The sequence below is a fragment of the Otolemur garnettii genome, unplaced genomic scaffold, assembly GCF_000181295.1.
Source record: "Otolemur garnettii isolate 467f Iridium unplaced genomic scaffold, OtoGar3 scaffold00015, whole genome shotgun sequence".
Classification (NCBI taxonomy): Eukaryota; Metazoa; Chordata; class Mammalia; order Primates; family Galagidae; genus Otolemur; species Otolemur garnettii.
The window spans coordinates 21,670,878-21,679,956 of NW_003852410.1; the positions used below are offsets into that span (position 1 = coordinate 21,670,878).

The 9,079-nt window shown below is 41.8% G+C and overlaps 1 protein-coding gene and 1 pseudogene across 5 annotated transcripts in view; both read left to right on the plus strand.

Annotated features, from left to right (window-relative positions):
• MAGI1 (membrane associated guanylate kinase, WW and PDZ domain containing 1) overlaps positions 1-9,079 on the plus strand; it is a 682,664-nt gene that overhangs the window by 349,910 nt on the left and 323,675 nt on the right. The gene's annotated exons all lie outside the window — the stretch shown is intronic.
• Positions 258-1,327, plus strand: LOC105886577 (annotated as a pseudogene).

A 9,079-nucleotide genomic window follows, 5' to 3' on the forward strand; every position in this document is an offset into this window, starting at 1 on the left:
TGGGTAGAGTGCTGTGGCGTCATCATAGCCCACAGAGTTTGAACCCAAACTCTTGAGTTCAGATGATCTTTGTGCTTCAGCCTTCTGAGTAGCTGAGACTGTAGGCATGTGCCATTCTATCCGGCTAATTTTTCTGTGTTTAGTAGAGACGGGGTCTCACTCTTGCTTAGGCTGGTCTTGAACTCCTTAAGCCTGAGGGATCTTCCTGCCTTAGCCTTCCAGAGTGCTAGGATTACAGGTGTGAGCCACCGTGCCCAGCCCCTGTCCATTGGATTTTATTGTGAGGGAGAAAAGGAAGCATTGGAAGGCTTTAAGAAGTACAGTGCTAGGCTCTGCCCTACCTTGAGAAGGGGCCAATTTGCTTGTGCAGGGTGGGAACAAGGAAAGCAGGAGGTGGTGGAGGATGAGTAAAGGGTGAATAAAACACTGATGCTAGTGGCTGCACTCTTGGCAGCCATCACAAATCAAGCCCAGGGCTCTTTCCCAGTGGTCTGGATGTTGATAGAGACAACTAACTTTCCAGCGCAGCATGCAGCTAGAGCTGAGCCCTGGAGTCTGCACAGGAAATAAAATCTGTTTAGGTCTTTCCCAACAGTTCATATGTTGAATGGCTTTCTAATGCTTTCTCCATCCTTACAAGAGGCCTCATCAGTTCCATTTATCCGTTTGCAATACATGGTGAGCCTTAAAAAAGAAAGTTCGTAAATGAATAAACTTGATAATTTCAGATTATAAATTCTCTGAAGAGAAATGGTGTGATTGAGACCTTAGAAATGAGTTGGTCCTTTAAAGAACCAGGATGGGGGCTAGTCTGATCACAGCTCGCCGCGCCGCTCTCAGCCACAGCCTCGGTACCTCACTCAACTCCAGCATGGCAAAAGTCCCCAGCCCCACTGAGACCGAGTCCCTGATCGCTGTGTTCCAGAAGTATGCTGGAAAGGATGGCTACAGCTACACCCTGTCCAAGACTGAGTTCCTGAACTTCATGAACACAGAGCTGGCTGCCTTCACAAAGAATCAGAAGGACCCTGGCGTGCTTGACTGCATGATGAAGAGACTGGACCTCAACTCTGATGGGCAGTTAGATTTCCAAGAATTCCTTAATCTTATCGGAGGCATGGCTGTAGCTTGTCATGAGTCCTTTCTCAAGGCTGCCCATCCTCACAAGCGGATGTGAGGACCCCACCTGGCCTCCAAACCCACCCCATTTCCTTCCAGCTCCCATCATCAACCCCTTCTCAGAGCCCACACATCCCCTGAGCCCAGCACACCTACCACCCCATGCAGGCCTCACTTGCAGGTAGCAATAAAACAGTATCATTTTTTAAAAAACAAAACAAACAAAAAAAGAACCAGGATGGGAGTGTCATTCTAAGCAGGTGCAAAGTACAAGGTCCCTGCAGCCAGGAGAAGTAAAGGGGGAGGGTATTCAGGACGTCCTTTCTATTTTCCTTTGGTTCCCGGTGTCCTTACAGTCACTTCTGTCAGTGTGAACTCTGCAGTCTCTGTAAGATGAGACGGGCAAATCTCCGCATCATTTGATGGGAGTGACACCTGAATCCGTCCTGGTCTTTCTCTCAACAGTCTCCCACCCCAAATACCTCTCTTCTCCTATACTCATTTCCATTTTGTCTTCCTTCCTTTAATGCAGTTTTCTTTGATTCTCCTTTTTCTCATTTCACCAGTTACCTTTGTTGAAGAGGATTGTCCTGGGGAATATATGAAAATGGATTTCACATGGAATTTATGTGTTAATAAGATTATTAGGTGGAGGACCTTCTTCTCTCTTATATTCTCCTTGCATAATTTTCTGTAATAAATGCCCATCTAATTTACTAAATAGTCCCTTGAGCATGAAGCGAGCTTACTTACAAAAGAAATTTCTCATTTTGTATCCTAATGTAGTAGTTACAAACCATACACACATACAAAAAGTCATTCGGTAGGAAAAATAAAATATAAAGAAAACCAATTATCTCAGCCTGTTCAGAGAGACAGCCAGCCAGAGTAGTGAGTAGTAATTGCAGTATTTTATTGTGGAAGTCTTTGGTTGTAAATCACAGATTTCTGCCTTTCAGTACATTTGTTTTATTACCCATTAGAGGGCCTTGCTTTGAGAATTGCAGCTTAGGGATTAGTCACAGTAACATGAGGTAGAGGAAAGTGTCAGGACACTTGCTATTTACAACAGAAGGGTTTCCAGGTAGGCCAGGTGTAGTGTCTTATGCCTATAATCCTAACACTTTGGGAGGCCGAGGCAGGAGGATTGCTTAAGGCCAGGAGTTCTAGACCAGCTTGAGCAAGAGTGAGACCCCAGCTCTACAAAAAATTAAAAAAAAAAAAAATGAGGCAGGCATGGTCGTGTGTACCTGTAGTACCAGTTACTTGGGAGATTGGGAGCCTGGGAGTTTGAAATAGCAATGAATTGTGAGGATGCCACTGGATTGTAGCTTGGGTAACAAAGAAAACCTTTCTCTCTCTCTGTCTCTTGCACATGCACACATTTTTTCTAAATATGGCTGGAGAGGAATCAAATCTTCAGCCAAAATCGGCCATTGGTGTTGAAGCCGCGGTCTTTTTTTTTTTTTTTTTTTTTGAGACAGAGTCTTATTTTGTCGCTCTCCATACAGTACTGTGGTGTCACAGCTCACAGCAACCTTAAACTCTTGGGCTTAAGCAATTCTCTTGCCTCAGCCTCCCAAGTAGCTGAGACTACAGGTACCCATCGTAATGCCGCCTATTTTTTAGAGATGAGGTCTCACTCTGGCTCTTGCTGGTCTCAAACCTGTGAGCTCAGGCAATCTTGGCCTCCCAGAGTGCTAGGATTACAGGTGTGAGCCACCACGCCCAGCTGAAGCTGCTGTCTTGGTTAAGGGATTAGGGTGAGTCCTTTTTGCTCTCTGCCCCCTGAGGTTGGCTTACCAGGGTTTGGTTTAGTCTTTTAAAATGGACTTGATTAAAGCCACCCTTTGGAGTTGTTCTGAGAATGAACCCAGAGTAGTGTGATGAGAACAGTACATATTTTCGGGCACTTAACACTTGACAGGCATTTTTCAAAGCCTGTTGTATAGACCATTTCAGTTCATCTTCATGACCGCCTGGTGACATAGATACTGTTACCCCCTTGTTCCTATAGAGTAAACCATGGCGTGGAAAGTTGAGTGATTTGCTCAGAGTCCACTGTTGAGTGCAATGTCTGATACATATTAAGTATTTATGTAAAGGTAGTAACTGTAGCTGCTTCAGGTTGGATTTAACCCTTTAAAAAAAAGAAGTTTCAAATAAGGCATTAAAGGTATTCCAAGAAATTACAATTATGATTATGGGCATTCCTCTCACTTCTTCAGATTTTCAGTGTCTTCATAAGCTCGTTTGTCCTTCTTGAAAACATGGCCCATTCTTGTGCTAAATTTTATGCCTCAGGTCCCTGGAAACCCAATTGTTTCCAATTGGGTTGCTAAATGAATAAGTTGATGCATGTAAACAAGTAAGAATGAATGAATGAATAAATACTACCATAACCTGTTGACTAAGATCTGGATTTGTGTGGAGTGTTCTGACATTCAGAGTTCTCAGTGAGTACTTGTTGCTTGAGTTCTGTTTCAGTGTGGCTAAGTTAGTATCCAGATCACATTTTAAAAAAAAATCTCATGTACCTGCACTTGTCTACTTGATTCAGCTCAAGCAGCATTAGAGTCACATAATTAAATCACAAATACGGAATATTTAAGTTTCAACTCTGGAGTAATTAGCTACAACTTGAATTTTATTCTGTTCTGAAATGTAGCACTTTGACTTTGCTTTAATAATAGCTATTTGATTGCAAACAGCAGAGCTTCAGCACCTACTAGAAGCTAAGTTAGGTTGGAACTGGTTTAGGCACCTATTTCTGGAATGATTTCTGTTCAGTTACATACAGCATTTTCTTTTTGTTCAGATGTAAACACTGGTAGCCACAACAGTCTCAAATATAAAATTGAGAACTGTAACATGATTCTGACAGTGCAACTTCTGGAAGGATACTATTTTGGGATATGCTGGGATGGTGAGATTTAAATTCGGTTAGATTTGGTAAATCAAAGTTCTTTCATTTTTATCAATACAGCAGCAAACTGAGGAGAACAGCAGTGGAAGGGTGTCTGAAGTGGAGCTGATGTGCCCTCTAGTTCAGTGTTAGCCTAATGTTCCATTAGATAGAACATGTTGTATCTAAAAGTATATCACCAAAAAGAATAATTATAAAGGAAAAGTTATGTGGTTAAAGATGGAAATTAGTTTCCTAAATGTAGACCATCACAGAGCTTTTAACATACTAATAGACATTTGATTTTCTAAGAGGGGAACATGATCTTTAGATTTCGTCATACAATTTTGCTGGTCACTCTTTTTTTTCCTAAGGCACCAGCATCCTGACAAATACTCTAAGGATGGTCTCTTTCGACTAGTGTTTTTCAGGCTGTTTTATCACATGGTACTTAAACTTCTGGGCCACACTAAGTTATGTTGCTCAAAAGAAAAAAAAAAGAATATACTTACTGTGCTTTGAACATCTTTAAAAAATAATTTAATTAATGATCTTTAAAAATTTTTTTCCACTCACCTATGATCCTCTCATGGCACACTGGTATACCACAGCACACCAGTTGAAAATCACTGCTTCAGACAGTATAAAATTAGGAACACATTTTGCTAGTTTAGTAAGTGGGGGTATATTGATAGGAATTTTGTCTTTTACTATTCAGAATATCAATAGTGTTATATCATGGTATTTTTTAGGCATCATTTCAAATATTTTTTTTGTGTGTGTAGAGACAGAATCTCACTTTGTCACCCTTGGTAGCGTGTCCTGGCGTCACACAGCTCACAGCAACCTCCAACTGGGAGGGTGATTCTCTTGCTGCCGCCTCCCAAGTAGCTGGGACTACAGGCGCCCACCACAATACCTGGCTATTTTTTTTGTTGCAGTTTGGCAGTGGCCGGGTTTGAACCCACCACCCTCCGTATATGGGGCCAGTGCCCTACCTGCTGAGCCACAGGCGCCTCCCCAAATATAATTTTTTTCTGAAACGAGGTCTTGCTTTGTTACCCAGGCTGGAGTGCAGTGGCACCATCATAGCTCACAGCAACCTCAAACTCATGGGGTCAAGCAGTCCTCCTAATCCATTCTCCCAAGTGTTTGGGACTACAGGTGTGTGCCATCCCACCTGGCTACTTTTTCTTACTTTCTTATAGAGACAGAGTCTTACTGTGTTGCTCAGGGTAGTCTCAAATGCCCAACCTTAAGCAATCCCCTCTTTGGCCTCCCAAAGTGCTGTGATTACAGATGTGAGTCACCATGCCTGGCCCAAATATCAATTTTTGACAGACTGTTACAGTGATTAAAGTTTGTAGATCTGGTTCTAATTATTATTTTTTAAATAAAACTTCATAATTAAAAAAAAAAAACTTTAAAATATCTGTGTTAAAGTGTAAAAGCCAATACCCTCTGGCTAAAGCCAAACAAACAAACAAACGAACGAACAAAAAAACAGAGTGGAGATGTATCAGGAGAGGGCTTTTTATTTATTTATTTTTTATTTTTTAATTTTTTTTTTTGCAGTTTTTAGCTGGGGCTGGGTTTGAACCCGCCACTTCCGGCATATGGGGCCAGCGCCCTACTCCTTTGAGCCGTAGGCACTGCCCTATTTTAAAATTTTTTGAGATAGGCTCTGGCTCTTTCGCCTGGGCTAGAGTGTGGTGGTGTCATCATAGCTTATTACAACAACCTCATGACTATTAGGCTCAACTGATCTTCCTGCCTCAGCCTTCTGAGTGGTTGGGACTATAGGTGTGTGTCACCACATCTGACTAATTTTTCTATTTCTTGCTTTTGCTCAGGCTGGTCTTGAACTCCTGGCCTCAAGCATTCCTTCTTTCTCGGCCTCACAAAGTGCTAAGATTACAAGCGTGAGTCACTCTACCCATGCAGGAGAGGGATTTTTAAGCAAAGAGTGTGTCACCAAGACTCAAGCCTTCTCTGTCCCTAGGTTTTCTCTTTTGTATTCATTTAATTCTCAAGGAAGATCTTTGCCCCTTAAGCATATAGACACTGTCTGGGCTATTCTGCATTTGCAGTAAAATCCTACTTTAACATTTTTCCAACAAAGTCCCAGGTTTAAATCTCATTGGCCTAGCTTGGGTCCTGCGACTCCCTTGTTTCCAAGCCCTCCTATCATTGTAATAGGCAAAGCAGGACTGTGGGCCATCTCATTTGCCAAGGTTGCAGGGTCAATCTAATTGAAACCGCGTGCACGGATTTGGGGGAGGGAATGCGATATGGATCCCCAGAAGAAAACAGGTGCTGAGGACTGAAGCAGCAGAAATATATTCCTAGCAGGTAAAAGTAACAGATATCCCATATTCCTTCCCTTAGCTTCTTGACTTGTGAAAACCTCTTTTCCTAAAAATCGTTTGAAAAAAATTTCAGTTAATTGCTCTAGTTAGTTAAGTGCAGCTAATTACGTTTGTTAGATAACTAGGTGCTGATGGAGTATTGAAACAGATGTGTGTCTCAAAAATACACATGTTAACAGGTCCTGACAATTCAATTTAGGAAGCAAGTGAGAGAGAGAATTCAAGGATGACTTTAAATACTCCAGACTCTGTAACCAGACGAGGCGTTTATCCTTGCTTGTGAGCTTCCCATCAGGGGGAGTGTCTCTTTTATCTATCTCATTGTCAGCTATGGCCTGGCATATAATTAATTCTCAATGATATTTTACTGTAGAATTAGGAAATTGGGATGCATTTTTTTTGAAGGGGTGGGTGAAGGGATCATTAACTGAAATAAGGAAATAAGAAGAAAGATTTAGGAGAGAGGATTGGAAGGTGAAATGTGTTCGAGTTACTGGCAGTTGGGAATAGGGGACCCAGGTCCATTTTATTATATCCTGGGAAAATCCAATCTTGTCTTTGTTTCAGTTCAAAACAAAACCTTATTTGATAAAAGTGAAGGCGTATTTCTTTGTGAGAGACAGTAGGTGAAACGCTTTAGCACATAAAAGGACTGTTCAAGAAGAGCATTCATGGAGCATTGGTTTTCTCTTGGAGACACGGCTATTTGGGTCTCAGAGGGATTATGTCTTTCCAAATGGTTCCATCTGTGAGAGGCAAATTGCATTAGATGCCATGTTTTAGTGACATAGTGTCACATTGCCTCTATGAGGACAATTTGGGGTGCAAAAATAATAATCAGGGAAAATTCACATTTATTCCCGTGCATTCACCTGCAGTTCATCTATTTTCCTGGAGCTAGGGATAGTGTAGAGGAGTAAAGCTACAGACAGAGCTGGCCATGTGAAGTTGCTTAGTCAGTAGTAGTTCTCAACTCAGTTCCTCTCTGTTTTGTAATAACTATTTGTAATGTTTTCCTTTCTCCTTAAATGAAATTAGTAGATAATACATGCTATTAATATACCTGATTTTTAAAGTTTTATAGTGGCTCAAATAGAATCTATGGAAAATAAAAATAAAATGAAAGTAATCTAATAAATAATAATAATAATAGCAGTGTGTGTAGTACACGCTTGGGCACAGGTCACCAGGCCAGCACGTTCTTCCTGGGGACCATATTAAAATGCAGATTCTGATTCAGCGGCTCTGCTGCTAGGCTTGGAATTTTGCATTTTGCTTGGAATTTTGCATTTTTAACAAGCTCCCCGTGATGCCAGTACTGCTGCACTTTAAATAGTAAGGTTCTAGAAGAATTAAGGGAGTAGTCTGCTGCTCAGACCTATACATAGAATCACTGTGACTAAGTCAGCTGTCAAAGTGACTGCTGCCGTGCATTGAATGGGTGCCGAAACCAGGTGTCATTGGTCTCTGTAGGGGAGGCAGTTTTCTGAAATGGTAACTCTTAGTAAAAAAGTTACAGTCAAAACAAAGTAATAATTTCTTCTAACGGTACATAATTCAGCATGTCTCCATGCATCAGAACTATAACATTGTACTTTGTATTTATATGTGAAATGAGGCAAAGTTCTTGGCTCAGATTCTTGGGGTTTCATTTACTGTACCTGGGACAGTCCTGAGTCATGCTCGTCTTGAGGCCCTGCCTACCAAATCCCAGTCTTGCTTTCTAATGCTCTGACAATCCTTTTCCTCTCTGTCTTCAGAAGACACCCTCACACATTTCCAAAATTCCCCTCTTCAGGAGGAGATACCATCTGCCAAGAACCCATGAATCTAAGGGCCAATAAATGGGAATGGGTCGTCTGCGTGGTGTCACTACCTCTGATTTATCCAGGAAAATTACCCCGTGAGCCGGGTGGGATCCAAAGAATCTCAAGTAGAGAGTCACAGTCATAGCACAGAGAGTGACAGCAGAGCAGTCTGGTCTTTCTGGAGGTGTTTTCTCTGCTGTTCACTTTGTTTCCTTAGTAATTGGGGAAAAAGACGTTATGGCCATATTTGCAGCTGACAGATTTGTTTTGCACCGTGCTGCGAGAGGGTGTTAAATGGAGGGCTGTGAAGAATCTGAAGCAAATGGAGATAACTTGGGGGGAAAATAAGAATGCCTAACTTCCTAGTAACCGCACACCACATTGTGTTTTTCTGGCTTAGTTTCTGTGTCCCCCAGTAACCCTGGGGTTCTGGTGTTAAAGATCGCTGGCTTCTCCCAGCCCTGCAAGGGCAGGCAAGCAGTTATTCAGGGTTACATAATCCTCTAAGTTCTACACTTGTACCCTGTAGTTCCACTGAAAGAATTACTGCAAAAATAGAACTGATGGTAGCCAGGCGTTGTGGGGGGCGCCTGTAGTCCCAGCTACTCAGGAGGCTGAGGCAAGAGAGTCGCTTAAGCTCAGGAGTTGGAGGTTGCTGTGAACTGTGTGATGCCAGGGCACTCTACCAAGGGCAACAAAGTGAAACTCTGCCTCAAAAAAAACCTCAAAAAACAAAAAACAAACAAACAATAGAATTGATGGTATTGACCAAAAATACCAATATGTAGAGTGGGTTTTATTAGTTGAATAAAAAATATATTTATTCATATTCAAGGCATGGCTACTTCTAAATTCAACGTGACTACCTCAGGTAGTTT